Source organism: Cyrtonyx montezumae, unplaced genomic scaffold (assembly GCF_038088225.1).
Source record: "Cyrtonyx montezumae isolate F1298 unplaced genomic scaffold, pur_monq_1.0 scaffold_26, whole genome shotgun sequence".
NCBI lineage: Eukaryota > Metazoa > Chordata > Aves > Galliformes > Odontophoridae > Cyrtonyx > Cyrtonyx montezumae.
Window position 1 is genome coordinate 419,434 of NW_027072003.1, and position 22,854 is coordinate 442,287.

Sequence of the window (22,854 nt, forward strand, 5' to 3'; positions counted from 1 at the left end):
GCAGAAACCGCGATTGAAGAGTTTCTAGCGGAATCCGCAGTTAAGAGCGATTAGAGTGTGATGTTCGTTACCGATTCGACTCAGTTTTGTACGGGCTCATCTTCGATGCTCCGGTGATGAAGTTGATTGGGGAAATATTCGATCTGGTGCTGCAGACACCAGAATCTGCGAGAAGAGCTAGCTTCACTCAAACATTTAAAACAGGATTAGTGTCATAGATTAGGGTTAGGGTTAGGTTTAGGTTTTGTGTTATGGTTAGGGTTAATGTTAGGTTTGGGGTTAGGTTTTAGGGTTGGGGTTGTTGTTTGTTGTTGCGTTTGGGGTTGTTGTTGGAGTTTGGGTTAGGGTTCTGTGGATCATTGATAGTTCTGGGTGTACCTGTCTCAGAAGATAAGAACTACATTCCCCAGAGGACTTTGCGATGCTTTGCATTTTTGCATATTTCCTCCCAGAGGGAAAGATAAAAACTGTCTGCAGTCACGGGACTCTCTCTTCCCTTCGGGATCGAGCTCAGCAGTGGGTGTTTGTTGCAGCCGTCTGCCTTCAGCGTTAGCATAAGGCCTTCGGTTTATCAGACACTCTCTCTCTTGTTCATTTTATTTGATTCATTTGCCTCAATTCCAATTATATTATATTATATTGTGTTATTTTCCTTTCTGATATCTTATTTAGAAAATTAGCTTTCCTTCTCAGATCGTTGCCGCTGTTTTGTTCTTGGGCCCATCTCCCTTCTCCTTTTTCCCCTTCCCCTTCCCCTTCCCCGGGGTGTGGGCCTGTGGGTCCCCTGCCTCAATTCTCACAGTACTGGGTCAAACTGTCCCACAAACCGGTGACACCATCTTGCCACTTTATTCCTAGGAAATGAATTTCCTGGACAGGTCCTTTCATTTGCTTCACTTAATAGCAAAACCTGCACCGAGAAGAATTTGGATTATTTGCTCTCCTTTCTCAAAAGCTTCCTCTGCTGTAACTCCCCAGACAATAATGTCATCAATGTACTGCAGGTGCTTGGGAACTCTGCCCTATTCCAATGTGGTTTGGATCAATCCATGGCAAATGGTTGGGCCGTGTTTCCACCCCTGGGGCAAATGGTTCCATGTGTACTGAATGTCCCTCCAGGTGAAAGCAAACTGTGCCTCTGTGGCCAAAGGAATGGAGAAAAATGCGCTAGCAATGTCAGTGGTGGCATTTCTATGGGAATAAAAAAAAAAAAAAAAAACACAGCAAAAAGCTTATAGGCAGTAGTAGATCCTTTTATCAGTTGTGCAGATGCCCTCACTTGCTCAACCAACTTCCCATCTGAAAATGTGCTGTTTAACATCATCTTTTCTCCCTGCACGCTTTCTGTACCTTAGGGTCCAATTTCATCACATTTTTTCTCAGGCATTGTGCATGAACCCCACAAGGACTTAAAGCAACACGCCCCACCCAAGTTCTGACAGTCCACGGGGTGAAAGTGATGCAGATAACAGTGAAGGTTTCCAACCTTGCTGATTCTACATATCTTAGCAAGCAGAGCATGGGAGGCACAAGTTGTGTTGGTGATGGTGAGGACTCGTTTGTGTCAGGAGGCTGCTTGTCCAGCAGGAGGCAAATTGGGACAGGAAGCACATCCCCAAACCAACCATCCCAGCAGGGACAAGACAGTAGCCACCACGATTGCGATGAGCCCTGAGCCCTGAACTAAGTGAAAAATCTTTCTTTCTCTTCATGCTGAACATTTCCATATTCACCCATCACCTGTTATCTTCCATCCTCCCACTGTGCATGACGGTGCAGAGCCTGGCTCTGCATGATCCATGATCACCTTACAGGCACTCACAGGCTGCAGTGATGTGCCCTCAGCCTTCCCTGGCTGCTCGGCCAGGGCACACGGCTGCCTTCTGCCTGGCTCCTTGTACACCAAGACCACCTGATGGCCGTGGTGGGTTTCCCATCTGTGGCCCATCACTGCACTGTCCCATCCCCACACTTGCCCCTGCCATGCCTGTACTGCACAGGACAGGTGTGTTTGGGGTGGGGAAGTGCTCCTCAGCACAAGAGTCCATGGCAGCCCTCAGTGCCCCATGCTGCCAACACTCCTGCTTTGCAGCCCCACTTCTACCCCTCATGTGTCCCACACAGGGGTCTGCAGACAGCCCTGCTCTACCACCAGGAGCATGGAGATGGCTTCCTCCAGGGAAAAGCTCTGCCATAAACATGCAGTCAGTGCTGGAAATGGCTGATGCCAGAGGCTGGGGGTGACAAATATCCAGAGCCACTTTCCTGGTCTGCCCATGTCCCCAAGGACATAGACAACAAGGGAAGCATGGAAGTGAAAAAAGAGCAGCACTGCAAAGACTGTGTCCTGCTGCTGTCTGTGGCCATTGGACCTGGGAAGCAGCAGCCCAGTTTCAAACACAGATGAGAGGACAGGCCCATTGGGCAGTGAGGGGTAGCCCCCCATGAGCACTGAGGCTGCTGCTCCGTGGTGCAGCTGGGCTCTTGCCCCTGAACTACTCCTGCATACATGAGTTGCTCACCCAGTTTCAGAGAAGATGGGAAAACATGGGAATGGAGACACCCAAATTTCTGCTGGCATCTTTATTGTATTTATCAACAGAGAGCCTTGATCTATAGGTATATGAGATGAGCGTGTCAAAATAGGACAGAAATGTAGCAGCCCAAGAAGAAAAGTTTTTAAATCAAAGTCATGCCAGTGGAAACAATAATGAAGGAAAATGAAAACAAGGGATTATTCAAACAATTTCTGAATTACCTTGGGGCTCCTGTTAGGCTGATGTGCATTTTTTGGATCCTGAAGAAGTACATATTGCTCACTGCATTCTTGAGCTTCTGGTTCCTCAGGCTGCAAATGAGAGGATTCACTGCTGGAGGCACCACCGAGTACAGAAATGACACCAGTAGGTCTAGGGATGGAGAAGAGATAGAAGGGGGCTTCAGGTAGGCAAACGTGCCAGTGCAGACAAAGAGGGAGACCACAGCCAGGTGGGGGAGGCACGTGGATAAGGTTTTGTGCTGGCCGTGCTCAGAGGGCATCCTCAGCACAGCTCTGAGGATCTGCATGTTGGACAGCACAATGAAAAGAAAACACACAAACATTAAACAAAAACTAAAATAAATAATTTCGATGTCCCTGAGGTGGTATGACTGTGATGAGAGCTTGAGGATCTGGGCAATTTCACAGAAGAATTGTTCAAGAGAATTATCATGACACAGTGGTATAGAAAATGTATTGGCAGTGTGCTGTAGGAAATGCAGAACCCCAGAGCCCCAGGCAGCTGCAGCCATGGTGACACAAGCTCTGCTGCCCAGGAGGGTCCTGTAGTACAGGGGCTTGTAGATGGCAACAAAGTGGTCATAGGCCGTGACTGTGAGAAGGAAATATTCTGCTGTCATGAAGAAGAGAAAGAAGAAGACCTGTGTTGCACATGTTGCACATGTAGGAGATGACCCTGGTGTCCCAGAGGGCATTGGCCACGGCTTTGGGGACAGTAGTGGAGATGCAGCCCAGGTTGAGGAGGGCGAGGTTGAGGAGGAAGAAGTCCATGGGGGTGTGCAGGCGCTGGTCTCAGGCTACAGCTGTGCTGATGAGGCCGTTGCCCAGGAGGGCAGCCAGGTAGATGCCCAGGAAGAGTCAGAAGTGCAGGAGCTGCAGCTGCCGCGTGTCTGCCATCTCCAGCAGGAGGAACTCACTGATGGAGCTGCTGTTGGGCATTTGGTACTTCTGGGTATCAGGACCCATGGGCATGAGGACCTGGTCAAGGAGTATGAAAGTTAGTGAGAGGCCTTTCGAAGGGGGAAGTGTTTGTTGAGGTCAGTGATGTAAGCTACAGTTCATGAGGTTGTGACTGCCATGAGCGCCTCTGCCTTTCTTCTCTGAAGGAAACAGCCATGTCCCTGTGAGGAATGTGTTGGTGCTGTGGTCACAGATTTTCTTTTCAGAACTGGTCAGTTGAAATCTCTTCTAATGCAGAAGTACTTGTAGGCATCTGTACAACTGACAGCAGAAATATGTGGGTTGTAAATCAGTCTTAGGGATGCTTTTTCTACTACACGGTCTCATCCTACTCATGATGCCCAAAGGGTGTTCTGCGAAGTCAGAAATCCTGAGCACTTCTGCTGCACTCAGTGTGAATGAATGTGATTGAGACCTGAGAGGCAAAGAGATTCACTGCTGCTTAGTGCAGGATAAGGGGAGCTTGTGGGCTTGTTTCCAGTTCCTCTGAAATTTCAAAGTTTGGAGATGGAGGGTGAATACACTCCCATGTTACCTTCCAGAGAAACCAGACCATGCTGAGAGAAGAGGAAAGGACTGCTCATCACACAACACCCACCCTTTCTCAGAGTACGTGAGCAAGATCCCATGACTGCACTTCTTGCAAAGAACACCTAACATCCATTTTACCAACCCCACAGCATTTCCATGCATATAGCATCACTCTGCTTCTTCCCTGCACTTTGTTCTCCAGGCTATGGGAAAGATTTGCATCCTGAAGGTCAGCTCACAGCTCTGAAGGACCTCAGGGAGACGTGTCCTAACAATGACCTCTCATTAAGGGAAAGCTAACTCCTTCTCAGCCTCACAGACTGCATTGCCCACAGCTCCAACCACTGCAGAGTGCGATGGACACGTGCCTGAGTAGATGTTCCTCTGCTCTGCAAGAGCTCTGGCTGCAGAGGACCCAACAGCCGTGAGAGCAGAGGCATTTCTGGGTGGAGGCTTGCTCAGAAGAAAGTGTTTGGGTTAAAGGGAGTTGTATGTTTTATTCTGGTGAATTCTTCCTCCAAAAAGATTGAGTTCTTACTTTCCTCTCATTCCCTGATCATATTTCTGATGCCTGAAGATTTTTCTCCTGAAAAGTGTTTCCTTGTCTTTTTCCTGTCTGAACCTACAGCCACCAGCTCAGACATTATGTGTCTGTTGTTCAGAGCCCATCCTGTTAGCAGGCACTGTGTAGGTGCATGTTCATGTCTGCAAGTGAGAAAGGGAACATAAGAGAATCCCAATTGGTTCAGCAAGGAAAATATGTGCTCATAAGAACAAGAGAGACTGAATGCATTTCAGGACTCTCAGCTGTGTGCTCAAACTTGATATACCCTGTTCTATTTCTCACATTAAATTGTTACACTCCCCTAGAAGCAGAAAATAGAAAACATAGCAGAAGACGCCAGTATCGTTCTTCCTTGTGGAAATTCCCCTTTGGTGCAGTGGAGCTGTGAGCTCTTTGCCCTTGGGCATCTCCCCAGGCAGGCTGAGTGTTGAGCCTGGCAGGCAGCAGAGTCCCTGTCCCGGCACACAGCCCCTGGGGCACAGCAGGGACCCTGTTCTGCACGACAGCCCTGGGCACCCGGCTGCACCCCCAGCTGCACAGCCTGCAGCCATCCTGGCACACGCAGCCCCCAGGGCTGTGCTCTGATGCTGCAGCAGGTAAGCCCTCAGCTGGAGCAGAAGTTATTCCCTGATGAAGAAACTTAGAGAGTCTGCAGCCTGACATGCAATAGGATGTCCCAGATTTAGTGAGAACCCTCCAGGAACAGGGGCTGCATTGCCTGCAACGAGAGACTTACCTTGTCAAGGGCTGTGAGAATTGTTCCTGCGGTGAGCTCACAGCCTGCTTATGTGCCACACAGCCTGAAAGCTCTCTTCCTTCTCTTCTCTCCCTGTCACCTGCAGATCAAGTCCCTAGCCCTGCTGTGTGCTGCACAGGTGCTGCTCCTGGGCACAGCTGTCTCTCTGCAGTGCTGTCCACTCATATAAGCTCCATGTGTCCCAGGTGCCCTGCACAGCTCAGCAGCAGAGGATGTGATTTCTTCTTCCCATTCTTCTCCCCTGAGATGGCCTGGGGGCTCCAGGGCTGACAGCTCCTGAAAGGCAGAGGGATCATCACCGCAAAACATACTTCAAAGTCAGCTCAGTTAATCATCACATGTCCACTGGATTCCAGGAGCATGGTTGGTCACATTTGCACATGAGAGAAGCAGATGTCCAACCTGGAAACCTCTGCTCGTTGTTTGTATGAAAAAGGACGCATATCAGGACAGAGAGGGGTTGGCCTCCCTTGTACAGGGCAGTGATTCAGCTGAGGCAATGTAGGCATAACAATACAGAATCATAGAATGGCTCAGGTTGGAGGGGACTTTACAGTTCACCTAGTTCTGGCCCCTACCACAGGCAGAGTTGCAAACCATTAGATCATGTTCCCGAAGATCCCATCTAACCTGGCCTTGAATCTCTCCAAGTTTGGATGGTGCTTACAAAAGTTTGTCCTATTACTATCAGAAGATCTCATCCTAACTCTAGGGTTAGGCACCTCATCCGCTGCTGGAAACCCTGGGGTTGAAATTGGATTAAGTTCCCCACAGGACCGTGACACTCAGAAATCCTCTTAGTTGAGTTCAGATGTGTACAATGAGGTGCCTGCATATGAGCCCCACATCCAAATCCTTGGTCTTTATTCAACAGTAACTCAGTCGCTCACACACCTACTCAGTGATGATGAAGGTGCCTGGGGTGCTGGGGTGCTGTGTGCTAGTGCTTGCAAACTGTGGTGAAAAATCTCTGAGATAGGCACCTCCTTCCTAAGCATCGGTTGGGGCCAGAAGGAGGTATGCTTGGCCACCCTAAATACCACCATAGCCCTTTGTTTAGTGTACCCACTGTGCCTTTTCCACCTATCCCCATGGAGCATGTAGTGATATTCCACTGACCAAATGGATGAGCTCACAAAAGAAGAGCCAGATCTTCCTCTTTGCTCCATCTGTGGCATACTCTGCAGTTCAAGGCATTACAAAGCTATGACACATCTCCATTCTTTCTGAGATGGCACCTGGGTTTGCTCTGGGCACTCATTTGAATGGCATCAGAAGAAGCCTAGGGATATGTCTGTACACAGTTGACAGGAAGCTGGCAAACAAAGTTGTTGCAGTTTTAAAGAAGAGCAAGAAAGAAGACCCCAGCAATTAAGGACCTGTAACTGTAGGAAGCCAGTAACACACACTGCTGGTCTCCTCTTTAAGCCATTTCCATCAGTTCTCAGCTGGATACTCTGCCCTCTCCAGGCAGAGCTCAATGTGCTCTCATACAGAGAGCAGTAGCCTATCCTTGTCTTCCTTGACCACCCTCTGTGAAGAGTATGTATTCCTCTTTTTCTACCGTTCAGAGGTGGGAACCATCCTGCCACGTCTCTGTGATCCAAGAAGACACTAGGCCTGCTAATGCAAAAGGATAGTTTTGTTGCTCTCGTTAGTGTAAAGACGCTTTAGAAAGCTTCCCATTCCCAAAGCATCACTGGATGTATTCTGGCTGGATCTGGTGTCTACACCATGGTAGTGATGCTCAGAAGATGGCACACAGGCATTAGAGCCATGGTGGGGCTTGGAGCTGTCCAGCCAGCACCAACACTCCTAGACATGGCTTTCCTGAAGGTCCACATTTGCTAGCTGGATGTGGGTGTGCTGGATACTGCAGGGAACTGCCATTCAAATGAGAGCCCAGAGAAAACTATGGAGTCATCAGTGAAAGAGTGTAGGTTACTCTTGAGTTTTGGGTTGTGGTTAGTACCAGTGTTGGTGTTTGGGTTGGACTATAGGATTAGGGTTAGAATTGGTGTTAGGGTTAGGGCCTGGGTTAAGTTTAAACTTAGGGTTAACATCAGAAAAATGTTTGCATTAATTTTAGGAGTCAAGATCTCTGGTAAGGAAATGTTGAATTCCTAATGTCAGTGGTGGGCATCCTGTGAACAGAAGCACACGCAAAGACAACGTTACATCTTTTATGCCTTACACTTCTCTTTCCTCCCCTGGTTCCTCATTGGCTGAGTACTTCAAGTTCACCATCTTCCCAATGCTGAATCAAACATACATTTGCTGACCCAACATCAGTGGTTGCTGGCTAAACGTGTGTATCGCTCCTTAGTTGCTTCTTCTGTTTTCTTCACACAGATCTTGTCTGTCCACTGCCAACATTTAGCATACTTTTGATTGCTAACAGCGTTATCACTGCTTGGGAGAAGGTATCCGGCTCATTCCAGGTGGCGGCACAGACAAGAGCTGCGTTCTTTGTACCTATAGATTACTCCATCTCCTTTATTCCTTATCACTATAATTACTTTGCTATCTACTGAGTGTGTATCAATGCGGAATGCTCATCTAAAGGACGAGTGATGAAGACTATTAGAGGACCCCCACACTCGATGAAGTCAAAAGACCCGAGGCAAAGACTGTCAGTACAGATAAAGGCCGCTAGATGACAGCAGAGACCATGAAATCAAATGCTTCTCTCCGTTCCAATGCAGAAATGACACTGAATTCCTACAATTCCTCCCTTTTCTTTTTGTTCTCTGCCGTTGATTTCTGCAGTTCTTTTTAAAGTATGTTTATATCATCATTTTCCTTTTCTTCACTTTCTTCATTCCCTCTCTCCTTTGATATCATTGTATTTCCCGAATGTGATGGTTGATCCACTGGTGTTTGCTTCAGCAGTGCTGCCTCCATTAATTGCTGTACCAGTGCCCTCACACAGGGGATGAAAAAGCATCCGATGGCCGCCAGGACTCCTGCTCCTGTATTCAAGGAAGTAAATGTGGATACTACCATCCCTTTCCATTTACCAAACCGGGACTCCAACCCTCCAGTGACCTCCCCCATTGTATCCCATGACCCTGTATCTCCGCCTGCACCTGGGCAGGCAGTGGGGTGGGTGTCTATGGGGACATTGTGGGGACACTGTGGAGAGGTATCTACTTCTGAACTTTCTGCCACCTCGTCAACAAGGGTAGGAGCACTTGTCATGCCTCAGTTACCGTGCCATGGACTATTTCCCTTCCTGAAGTAGACTCTTTTCTGGAAGAGTGACCATTATCTCTTCTGACATGTCACTACAATATGTCACTGGGCCAAGGAGCTTCTGAAGTTCTTCCTTCAATGGAGATGAAGACAGACTGCTCCTTTGGCTGAAGGAGGCAACCCAATGTGCCACAGTCTGAGCTCGAGCCACCACTCTCTTAGGAAGGTGGGTCAGACATTTAACCCACCCCTGAAGTGGCATTATTGTCTCTCCCGTATCTTGGCTGTTTGAGTTACTGACTCTACTGCCTGCAATGCACAATAGGCACCAAGAGCTGGTTCTCAACCATACTGTATCTCCCTTCTGCTCCGTGCCACATCTGTGACCAAAACCCAATCAGGGTTCAAACGGAACTCTGGCGTTGCCACAGGTCCCAGCCGAAGCCATCTGGAGTGGCATGAGCATCCAATTCAGCTGAGAGGGTAGGATCAAATCTAGCCAATTCCTGGGCTTATTTAACAGCCAGCTTTGCCTGTTGGACAGCCTGCTGCTTCGTTCTTTCCTGGTCCCATAGTAGCTCTTTTTTCGTGAGTCTATATATAGGCCTCAGCAGCTGCACTAAACGAGGTCTAAAGGAACACCAACATGCCAATATACCTAAGAGCGCCGGGAGCTGCTTTGGTGTCACAGGGACTGGGAATGCCTGAACCTTATCTGTGACAGCACTGGGTTGTACTTTGGTCATTCCTGACCAAAATTCCTGGGTAGTACTTTGGTCATTTCACAGCTAGGCACCTTCCAAGGGTCTATAGCCCATCCTTCTCACTGGAGGTAGGTGGTCAGTGAATCTACTGCCTGTCCTAATGCCTCCAGTGAGTCTGACGTACACACAAGATCATCAAGAGAATGATATCAGTTAACACTGCAAGGTTTTTCCCAATTTGCCGGGTCATTTGCTACCAGGTTGTGACAATAAGATGGTGCTGTGGGGGCACTGCCTCCATTTTGGACTCCAGTCGTGTTTATTCAGTGCAGTAAAGCTGTTCTTCTTCATTATGATTTGTTGTTGAAAAATTGTTTTGTGCATGATCAAGGTCATGGTGGGGTGATCCAGGATCCTGTGGGTTACAGGAACCCCCTATGTTTGCAAGGAAGAGCCTGGTGCTAACGAGAAGCCCTGCTAACAGAGGGCAAATGAAGCCTCTATCCCCCCAACCTATGATCCTGCTGTCCCCCCTCCATTACCCTATCCCGCTGGCCTTGAGGAACTCCTGTGTGGACCCAAGGATGTTGTAGGTCACTGTTGAGGAACGCTCCCACCCGTGTGTACCCATCTGGCATGCACACCTGCCATTTGCAGATCAATAGTGCCACAGGACACAAGACTGCATCCTCCCAAGGGGATGGAAGAGGGGGGATTGGACAAGATCCTACGGTACCCTTAAGCACCTAATAGTCCGTGGAGATCCCAATATCCCTACAGCATTCATATGGCTGTCATAATCACCTAGAGTACCCTCACAGCATCTCTATAGCTCCCAGGAACCCAATGGAATCACACAGGCCCCTGTTACTCCTGAGACCTCCTAATGTACCCCCAGAGTGCTCCCTATAGCTCTTAGAACCATCTATAGCATCCCGTATCTACCTAGAGCTCCCAAACACTCCTAAGTTTAACCCACGAGCTCTCAACCCTATCATGACTGTATTTCATAGGCAGCTCTTCACAATCCGTCTACTCCTTAGCTTAGAGGGCAATTCCCTCATCAAGCTCCAGTCATGTTAATCATCCAACCATGCTTCTGTGTTTGCTATTAGGTCATGTTACCATTAGGATATGGAGACAAACAGAGGACGCGAGTGAGGCTAGAGCTGGGACACACTAATTTGACTGAGTACATACTAGTACAATCTATATCAAAAAGCCTATAGTTCCATTAACTGAACACTGAGATAGAATACTCTGCATCTCAGGAGGAATGGGATGGCTTGGACGTTAAGTACCTCTATGTAAAAATATATCAAGGGAATTAAAATTCAGGCGAAGATACATCTGATGCTTTGTTACACATCCATTTTGCTGTTGGATTCTCCATAGGAGCTTCCAGATTTGAGGTTTTTTACAAACCTCTAAGGTATTCTGAATCTTGTAATCATACAGATTTCCATGATTGTGGTACACTGAAGCTCCACAACAAGCAAATACCTGATAACTTGGTTTTACTACACATAGCTTCCAAGCATATAAGAGACTCATTCATCTTTTCTGATGAAGTCAGTAATGCAGTCCAGTTATAAATCTCCAGTCCTCAAGAAGATTTTTTGAGGCAGCAGTTGCTGAAGACACATCCTCTGATTTAGATTCTTTTGGTGTTTAGATTCTTTAGGATTTAGATTCTTTTGGTGTGCATTTACCCATACCACACAACACAAACTACACACCTGAGATGGACAGCTGGATGCTTAATAGTCATGAATGGAAAAGCTAACTCTTTTGCTTTTTGTTATTACTCTCTGCAATTGCCTGAAAGATAATTGCAGTGAGGGGGGAGAGGGGTTGGTCCCTTCTCACTAGTGACAGGAAAAGGGGAAATGGTCTCAAGTTGCACCAGGGGAGATTCAGGTTGGATATAAGGAAACCTTCTTTACAGAAAGGGTTGTTAAGCACAGGAATAGGCCAACCAGGGAGGTGGTGCGGTCACCATCCCTGAATGTGTTTAAAAGCCGTCTGGATGCGCTGCTCAGGGACATGATTTAGCAGTGGGTTGTTGAGTTATGGTAGTATGGTTAGGTTGCGGTTGGACTTGATGATCTTGAAGATCTTTTCCAACCTGAGCAATTCTATGATTCTGTGTTAAGAGGGTGCAGGTAAAGAGCAAGAGTAGAGATTTGTTCTGCAATTTCCCGCACTCACTTCATGAAATCAACCGGAGAAAATGGGGCAGAGGCTTATCATGCATGCACACACATATCTTAGCTCGTTTGAGCATCAGGATCTGTACCAGGTACCTAGCAATCTAACATTTTTCTAAAACAATTCCTTCTTTATTTGTAGCTGCAGATGATTTATAATAATAAATTCCAGTCGCCTGAGCTTATCACAGCACTACATCCGTTTAGATGCTTTAACTCAGGTACAAAAAGTTCAGCTAGGTATGGAGGCATCCTGTACGTGAAGAGTTAAACTCCCTGCAAAAAGATCCAAGTTCAAAATTTGGAAGCTGCTGGAATGTAAAAAAAAAGAAGACTCTTGACAGAAGGGATTGCAGGATTGCGTATGTAGTGAGAGACAGGAGAATAAAGCTTTCACTCAGTGATGAAAGAAAATGTACCTATCCTTGGAAACTCTACCTATCCAGAAGGAGCATCAGTTTTTCTTTGAAAATACCAAATAGAACTCACTACATATATTTCCATCTGGAAAACCTACAGTTTAAATACCACTTGCAGAAAGGAGAAACAAATCCAAAGCCCTTATTTTCCTGGACAAATGATCAGGCACTATACTACTAAATGAAAGGAGGTAAAGTCTGAGCAGTTGGAGCTCAAGTCTGTGACCATCAAATACTAGATGTATTCTGAGAGCCCCCGCCAGGAATGCCCCATGAGGACTTAAGCAGGGAAATAGAGACTTTCAGAATCAGGATAAGTTTTTAGTTAATCATCCCAATAAATGTGAAGTAGTTATTGGTGTGAATGTAGGCAGAAGAACTTGACGGGAAGGTGCTTTAAGCATCTGTAGATTTATTTACACCATAGCGTAGGATACAGTGTTTTTGAAAATAAATACCTTGTGTCTGCTGAAGTTTCTTCTTGACTTAGGTTTTGAGTTGACCTTTCATGAGATAGGATGCCTGTTGCTGTAGTTCTAGCATGGCCAGAGGACTGGAGTGAAGCTTACATTCTAACTGGCTAGCATTCATATTCCTTAAATTACTAAACTCTCAATATGCTAGCATGTAATAAAGCTGAATTTATATCTATATATATAATTATATAATTATTACAATCATATTATTATTACGTATATTATGAATATATCAGTATATATATTATTGTATGCAACCCAGTGGTATTAACCATATATATATTATATGTTATAACAGTAACCGAACTGTAACTATAACTTGACTATATATATATATATATATATATATATATATACACATATACTATTATTTACTATGTCTGATTATAAACTTAATTATTTTCCTCATTCATATCAGAGTTTCAGTTGCTCATGAGACACAGTCAGGCAAATTTGACATCTTTGCTGTTTTGTTTCAGTTGTAGTTATTAACCTCAACACCTCTAGCTGTTTCCTCTTACCTGGTTCATGTGCATCCATAGTGCAATCAACATAAACTACCTTCCCAGAGTGCTATGTTACTTCAACTTGGCCACAAACCAACCTGAAATTCAACTTGAAATTCTGAGCCCAGGTCACACTGGCCATTAGCAGATACTCAAAGTAAAATGAAGTAAAATATTGCTCTCTTTTAATGTCTTACAACAGGTTGATGATGTATGCTTAATGCCAGTGACATTTAATGCCTTCATGTTTCAGAAGGATAGAATTTTTGTGTAAAAGATGAAGATGCTGCACTATAGATCTATTTACTCTGACTTTCCTCTTGTTTTCCACAGTGCTGAGAAGAAATGATTTAAGTCAAAATAAGACATATTTGCTGCTCTATAATAATTTTCATCTGTGTATTTCAAATACAAAGACAACTCAGGACTGTTATTTCTAGTGAGAAAGAAGAAAATTGTTGAATGCTGGTCAGTTTGCCAGTACTGAAGCCAGGAACAAAATGCAGGTTCAGAGCATGGAGTCAGACAGATTCTCTTGCTCAGAAGCAACTCAGGCCAAAGTAGTGAGTTTGTAATTGTAACAGATGGGCAAAACACCAATGAATCTGTGCAGAAATCACAAGACAGTGAAATATTTGTTGTTCTTAAAGCAATAACTCTGTAAAATCTTGGATTTAAAAATATTTTCTGTAAATTGCTCTTGTCCTTATTTGACATAATTAAAAATTAAGAGACAATTCATGTTAAATCTAGACTATAGTCAAAACATTGTTTATTGAAGCTAACGCTATGTTCTCCAACTTGAAATTCTTTGTTGATGATTTCTTAACATTTCCTTTGTTTTTACATTACATTTACTTTCTCCTTTAAAAACAGCAAAGTAGTAAGAAACATTTTTTTTTCATAATTTTAGAGTCATGAAACTATACTTTGTTTTCTTTGAAATATATCCAGCTTTGAGGCAGTTGAGTTTTGAGAGCTCCTTTAGAATCCACCAAATTAATCAGAATAGCTGTAAATATATATACACATATATGCATCAGTTCGTCTAAAAACTGCATGCATTTTAAATTTAGTTTGCAAAACTGGATCTACCAGAAAAAATTGTACTGAGAATATTATGAAAGAGTGGGGGAGATGAATATATGTTATTCTATAAAGCTTGTGAGCTTATATTCTCTAAAAATACTGGACTCTCTACATTGTTTTCTCCCCGTTCTCCCTCCCCCCATCCCCAGTATAAAGGAAAAAATCAAGTGAAAACAGTTGTTTTCATGCACTTAATCAGTTAGTGTATGTTTGATTTTTAAGACTAGTTTCAAAAATGCTGAATAAGTGCCCATTTTGCAGAAACAAACAAGCACCAAAATATCATGATCCAAATAAGAAATTTCAGCTCCAAAGGACTTATTTGAAAAGTGAGGAGGAACAGTAAATGAAGTTTACAGTGAAGCTGTATTTCCAGCACAACTTTGTATTTCACACATAAATGATAGATCTGTTTAATTGGAAACAATAACAAAGAAAATTGGCTAGCCCCTGAAAAACAAACAGGATACTAAATAATGGAGTAATATCTGATCACTGATTCCATGCAGTCTGTTACTGTTAACCAGCAGCAGTCAATCAAACATTTTTGTTTATTTCCTGATTATCTCTTTTCCTTTACACAAACAAATAGACAGTACCCGCTATCAACCTCCTTCAAGATTAGTATGCCATGTGCATGCTGCGCTTCAGCTGTCATGTTAAAAATGCACAAGGCTAAATGAAAAATGCTGAAAAACTTCTGGTGATAATCAGATTAGTCTCCATGTAAAGTATCATCTAAAATGATGATATTTTCCACACATTTTGTATCAGTAATATAGCTGAATGGTAGAAGATGAACGTATTTTGATAATTACCCTTTATGGACATGGCATCATACCATTTCTCAAAAGTATTCCAAAGTGCAAGTACTGCATTATAGCTTGTTAGTACAGTGAAGCCAGCAATTTTTGCTGGCTTGAATGCTCTGATCAAATGGTTGCAAGAGTTTTTCTCTTTGGAAGGAAAACAAACGCTCAAAAAATAGTCATCTGACTACTCAATAAACACAACACACTTAACTATTATGTTCAGATAAAATCAGACTAATTATCACAAACTCTAGAAAGTTCTCAGTCCAAAAGCAAGTAGGGTTTCCGGAAAAAGGAAGATGAATCTTGAAGATAGAGTATAATACATGCATTGCACATCAGGGAAATGAAGTTTAACTGGTTTATTCAGTCTTGCCTGCTCTTCTGTCCGCAGCAGGTACACAAGGAAAGGAGTACGTCATGGCTGTTGGAAGCCATTTTTTCTTATCTCCCCAGTGCCTATCAGAAAGGCAAGGTGCTTCACTTTCTGTATATGGCCTTCTAAGAAGTGTTCCTACATTGCTTCAAAGTTTCACAAGGATGTTTAGTGTTAGCATGTCAGCAGCAGCGCTGGTGACACTGGATATTATTCTTTTCAGGAAACATAATGCTAGAAGCCACATTCTTCTTCAACACTCGGTCATCCAAATTTTCAAACAAACTCTATGTCACACAGCTGCTAAAGCAAAGAACAGCATGAGTTTAGGTTCTGTACTGTGGAGCTGCACAGCATGCGTGGATTGGGAAGCATATATACAATATATATAGCCTTTCTAGTTTAACTTTTGGGACTTTTTTGAGACTCAAAAATCACTGTTTCAACACTGGCAGCAATGAAGTATTTCTCTTTTTGGCAAAAACACTAAACATCTTGGTTTAAGAGCCTAATAAAATAGAAGGGTGGTATTTTATATTAAAACTAAAGTGATTGAATTTGCCTTAGAAGAAATAGACAGGAATATCTGGGAGAGAAAGTTCATACTTCCCAGTAATATTACCTCAATCGATCAGGACAAACAGAGCACCAAAAGTTAGACTTGAAAGACTGCAATTGTTCAGACAACCTCATACACTTTCATACACTAGTTATACCAACCTCACTAAGTGTTTGGAGGAATTGTTATGTCTTTACCGTGTAGAGCAATCTTGCTTTTAAATTATGCTCAACATAAGTGTGTAATTTCACTGACACGATCAACTTTGGCAGCTTTTTTCAGGGGAAAGACCAATTCAGGGAAGTCTCCTGAGCAAAGGAACACAGCTGCCTTTTGAAAAAGGAGCTCAGATGGAACGGGAACGTGGCATCAATCCTACAAACAAAACATGTCTCTTTCGCATCAGTGCCAACTCTGTGGTGTCAAGGGCCCCTACAATTTCTTCCCTGGTAATCTGTTCTTTGTTGCTTACGTTTTTGACATTTCACCAGAAGAGGAAATTAATTGCTGCAATAATTTGTTTCTCATTCTCTCTTCACCGAGGCCATTCTTAGATTTCTTTCAGCAACATGCCACAGAATTTTCCTATTACTATTTTTCTAAAGGAAGGTTTGCTTTCTTATTTACCTACACAGTATCATACGCTAAAACTCACATGCTGCAGCACAACATAGCCACCTGAACCTCACACAATTTACATGCTAAATTAGCTGTCTGTGTTATCTAAAGCAGCCCAATCCAGGCAAATTCACCTTATTGCTTATCCAGGTCCTAAGTTCATAGTCTCTCACCTTTTCACATGGAAGCGAAACTCAGACCAGTTCTTTTGGACCCTTCAGTGTTTCTTGTCTTCTTTCATTGTAAAATAAAGATAAACTTGAGAATTTTAAAACAATGCTCCCTTTTTCCTCTTCATTCAGGAATCTGTTTGGCAAGATTACAAGAGTTGACAGCTGCAAAATGGGTGGTAGATGGTCAAGGCAGCTCAATCACCATAGAAAAGAAGGAGTGACCTGAACTTCAAAGTGCCTTTCCTTTCAGAGGGTAAGGGGAAATTACCTTTAACCAAAATATCAGCAAAAGCAAAAGTTTGACAGTGAATCAATAAAATGAATAACAAACTGCTTTTACTGATTCAACATACCTATTTTCGACACTCTCTTGAATTCACTTATGTTTGATATATGTCTATCTTTTATTTTAGTTCCCTTTCTACATCCAGGAGCTCTTCTTTCTAACACAGGCTGCTCTGTCCTGCCTCCTATTATTTTACCTGATGCTCTTGCAACTTATTTTGTTCTGTTTGTTATTTTCAGCATAAGTCAGTAGTGGAGCAACCGTTTTATTTGCTTTACTTGAAAAAAGAAAATTACAGCATATAATGATGTGGATTTATCTCTTTTTCATTAAAAATAAGAAACATGGATAGACTAAAATGTGCCTAGCTGTAGTAGTACAGTACTGAAATATGTAGGTAATTTCATTTTTCCTATTGTGTGTTCTGTTGCTACCAAACTATTCCTTCCAACCATCAGATCTCAAACCTAAACTCTATTTCAAATTATATAATTAGGAGCCACAAATATGCAGCTGAATTATAGAATCTCTAGGAAAGCATGAGTAATATTATTACATTAGATGCAAGTACATATCATTATGAAGCAAACAGTTGTTTAGTGTAAGACCACAAAGCAGAAAATTAACCAAGGTATCTCCTCACACAGTATATCTTCTACAGATATGTGATTTAAAGTCTTATCCATTTTTTCTAGTTATTAGACTATGCCTTAATACAGATTATTAATAATTGAATAAACAAATCTAGCTGTGTTACACCTTCACTGTCATTTCACTTTTGTATGAAAACATATGAATGCATTCCCTTCATTTCTATTTTTAAAAATGCTTCTTTACTGAGTGAAAGCTCAGATTTTCATTTCATTTCTTCGCTGCACATCATAGGATAGCAAGTAAATCAGGAGCTTTACTGCTTTTTGAAAAGTTTGGACAGAACACATAAATAAGATCTTTGGGTTAAAGAGTTGTGTGACACTAATTCTTAAGAAAAAAATGTGCCCATTTTTACCTTAGCAGAAAATGAGTTTAAAAACTGATAACTGGGGACACATATCTTGTTCCCAGGAGATCTTTATCACACAGAATTCAATGACAAGAGTCCAAATAATGTTACCGTGAATGAGATCTATCCCCTGATTTTTACATCATGAATATTGCTGTCATTTCTGAACATGTATATTACATCCATTTTACATACTTAACCGCATTTCCGTGCCTCCATGATTTTAGAAAGACTTTCAAACCAGTAAGACATGAAAAAGAGTGGATGGAAGGCACAAAACAGGCATAAAATGTAACACACCTTTCTCCTTTTTCTTCAAAAGAAGGAAAATAATCATTTATTTTGGAAGGTGGAAACTTTGCTATACATAATCTCCCCAGCAGTGCTTTCCACATGCACCAAATTCAATTTAAGCTTTTGCTTGTTTCTGGTAGTTCTTATGTTACTGTCGTGACACCCACACATAGAATCTAGGCTGCATAAATAAGTTATGACAGCGAGATTCCATAAGAAAAAAAAAATTCCTTGTTGAATGTAAAGAAACAGAAAGGTCAGTAGACTGTGAGAAGTGGAAAAATTGTCCTAGAGAATGTGCAATACCCATTCATCTTCGTGACCCTTGTTCTACCAAATTCAAGGCTCAAAAACTCAGCCTGGAGATATTTCAAGGTATCTAATATTAACCTGTGTATCTTGGGTAATATCACACTGTTATCTCGAAATTTCTGTACTGCTAATTTAAATGCACTATCCTACATTCAGCTATGATAGAATTGATTTCTTCCTAGTAGGTGTTTTTATTTATTTAGTTTTTCTCTGTTTCTCATACCACCCTGCTATCAAGGAGACTAGGAGAGCCAAAAGGACATTCCATACCATATGACATCATGCTGAACAATAAAACTGGGGGGAGCTGGTTAGGGTGTGGCTAGACATCAGTTCAGGGGATGAGGAGCAATTGCAATGCACATCCATTGTTCTGTGTATTCTTTTATTACCACCATTATTATTTTCCCTTCATTTTCTGTATGTGTCTATCTGTATTTAATTTGTAACTATTTCAACACAGAAGTTTTTCTAATTCTCTCCCCCAGCCCACCCCGGAGAATGGAGGGAAGAGCTCTGTGGTGCTTAGCTGTCTGCTACTGACAAATTGTTTTAATATTCAAGTATCCCTGACAAATAAATTCACCTAAAATATTAGTTCATTTTGTAGCATTTACAAATCTCAATCAAACAAACCTCATCAAAATGCTATTTTATTTACCATAATAGGTTACTATGATATTATATAGCTTCCTCTGAACTTAACTCTCTTTTTTGCATGGTATTTTCAGTAATTACACTAGTAATGTCAGATTGAGGTTTTTTTTTGTAAAAATATTATATGCCAGTTGAGTATTTACACAACATATCTACCTATTAATGTGCACTTACAGGATCTCTTGTGAAAAATTAACATTCAAATGAATATGGAAATGAGTTATTTCAAACAGGTTATCAAATGTAGAGACATCTATCAGATTCATTAACAGTTAAGCAGGGAACCATAGAGAAGGGATGGAATTTTGTGAAGACACTAACAGGAATTTCTTTCTTGGAGAAATTAGATACACTGCAAAACAATAAGGAAGACTTAAACTGTTTAACCTTTGTGTTCAATCAGGACAGACAACTTCAGTTATAAATTCCAACAGCACTGAAAGAAAAGCACAAACCTTTTCTCATAAGAGAAGTTACATATTTCTTTGATCTCACATCACACTTTCTTGAAAGTGTATAAAAATTACTCCTTGTTGTTCCAAATCAGCAAACCTGGACAATGAAAAGCCAAATGAAAACTGCCATGGTTTTATGCTTTTTGTATTGGCATTCCACATCATAACATCATGTAGTGCACTGAGAATTAAAGAGTTAATGCTCCAGCACCATGGATCATCGATAGTTATGGGTATACCTGTCTCAGAATAGAACTACGTTCCACAGAGGACTGTGCGATGCTTTGCATTTTTATGTGTTTCCGCCCAGAGGGAAAGATAAAAACTGTCTGTGGTCACAGGACTCTCTCTTCCCTTCGGGATCGAGCTCAGCAGTGGGTGTTTGTTGCAGCCATCCGCCTTCAGTGTTAGCGTAAGGCCTTCGGTTTATCAGACACTCTCTATCTTGCTCATCTACTACATCTTGCTCAAATACTGTCTGCGTGCCCTGAGACCGCTCTCTTTCCTTTGGGATTGACTCAGCAGTGGGTGCTCGCTGCCGTCTTGCCTTCAGCATTAGCATAAGGCCTTCTGTTTATCAGACACTCTCTCTTGCCCCTTTTATTTATTAGCTTCAATTCCGATTATATTGTATTATATTGTGTTATTTTGCGTTCTGACATCTTATTTAGTACATTAGCATTCCTCCTCTGATCGTTGCCGCTGTTTTGTTTCTAGGCCCATCTCTCTATTCCCTTTTCCCTTTCCCCCTTTCCCTTTCCCAGGGCTTGGGTCCATGGGTCCCCTGCACCGTCACAGAACCAGGCCAAACCAGCCCATAAACCATTAACATTTTTGTCACCCTACATAGGGCAGTTTAGCTGCTTAGCTAGATAGAGATGTACTTTCTGAGTGAATCTCTCAGCTGTTAGGAAGCTTATCTGCACTGCAGGTGTGGTACTGCAAATCATGGCCTTGAAGTCCAAGCGTACTGCCAATTTTTCTGGGATATTTCAGAACTTTTTGGGGTGCTGTTAGCTTGCTTTAGGAAAGAGGAAAAAAATGCTTTCTCTTTTAAAACTGCTCTTAAAGGGATTGCATTTCATTGTGTTTTCCCTTTTAATGCTCAAAACATACTGGAACTTTTCTCCCAAACACCTGCAAGATCCTGAGAACTTAAGCAGATATTTGAGACACGGATGTTAGGGCTCAGACAGGTCTGAGGAGGCACAAATTATTTGGAATCTGGTTTATGCATATGGGACCTTATTCAATAGTATCCCAGAGAGACACAGAGTATCTAAAATAGAGCAAGGGAGTTTCCGAGCTGAAAGAGTCCTTTAGCTGACAAACAGACTCTCCAGACCAATTCAGACAGCCCTCAGCCTCAACAAGAAAGTCTCCAGACTTAACGAGATGCCCTCCAGTCTCAGTGAGACACTCTCCAATCCAACATGGGCACCTTCCAGATTGAGCAAGATGCCTCCTGGTTTGAGAGCAATACCCTCCAGACCAAGAGAGATGCCCTCCAAGCTGAGCAAGATGCCCTCCAATTTGAAAGAGACACCCTCCAGTCGGAGTGAGGTGTCCTCTTGTCTGAATGAGACTCAGAACTGAATGAGATGTCTACCAGCCACAATAGCCCCTGCCCCCCAGCCAGCTGGGGGAAAGGGATAATAGAGTGTATTGGACTGTGTGGATTCAATGGACTGGCACATCAGAACCATAAAAATATAAGGCACTGGTGGACACTGGAATTAATCTATATTTCTGGGGTGATTGGGGGTTCCCAAGAGTTGACCATGTTGGAGGCTGAAATAAGCCTCACTGGTAAAGACTGGCAAAAATTACTATTGTATCTACATTTTAATCCCATCAACCTGTAATCTCTCTCTCATTCTTTATTACCTCTTGTTTATGCCACCGCATCCCAGACCACTACTCGCTCTGCAGGGCAAAGGAAAACCAGCTCACACTCCTCATCTGCCACTTCTCAGCACTCTGAATGTCTCAGAGAGGAGGGAGGTTATCAGTTCCAAAACATTACCACAGAATCACAGAATGTCAGGAATTGGAAGAGACCTTGAAAGATCATCTAGTCCAATCCCCTGCCAATCCAGGAACATCTAGATTAAGTCTCACAGGAACACAGACAGATGGGTTTTGAATGGCATTTAGTAACTCTGCCTTCTCTGTATCTTCTGTCACCAGGGCAGCCACCTCATTCATCAGTGGGACAACACTGCCTCTGGTCTTAGTTTTATCTGCAGTGTTTTTGAAAGCCCTTTTTGTTGTCCTTGACCTCTCTTGCAAGGTTTAATTCTAAGGAGGCCTTAGCTTTCCTAGTTGCCTCCCTACATCCTCTGACAACGGTCTTATACTCTTTGCAAATGGCCAGCTCCTCCTTCCATGATCTATAGTCTTTCCTTCCACTTGAGTTTGCACAGCAGTTCCCTGTTTAACCATGCAGGTCTCCTGGCTTCCTTTCTTGACTTCCTACCTGCTAGGATGCTCTGATCTTGAGCCTGGAGAAAGCAATCCATGAATGTTAACCTACTGTCTCGAGCCTGTAGGAATGGAATGTTGTTTCTGCATTAGAACTAACAAGATAAGTATTTTGTTTCATGGTCTCTGCTGCCATCCTTTGTCAGTACCAATAGTTCTTTCTGGGCATCCTTTTACTTCACTGGGGGTCTCTGATAGTCTTGATCACTTGTCCTTTAGACGAACTTTCCATACTGGTACATGCTTAGTAGAATATAGGAAGTAACTTATAGTCACAGCGATTTGTTAGATGGAGTAATTTATGGGTACAAAGACTGCAACTCTTGCCTGTGCAGCCATCTGGAATAGCTCTGAGCCCTGAGTCAAAGACAAGTCAGACATCCCACTCCTGAATAGTGTGATAATGCCTTTACAAATCAAAAACTCTTAACAAGTATATCAATAGGCTTGTTATGTTGGAAGGCTACTAATTTTTGTTGCTGGACAGACAAGACCTGAGTGATAGAAAAGTTACGGAGAAGAAGTTAAATACTTAGCAGTATAGATGTTTAGCTTGCAGGAATTCATGTTTAGCCATTATCCATCTGTTTAGTTAACATCGGGAAGATTTCTAAACCTGGAGTACTCAGCCAAT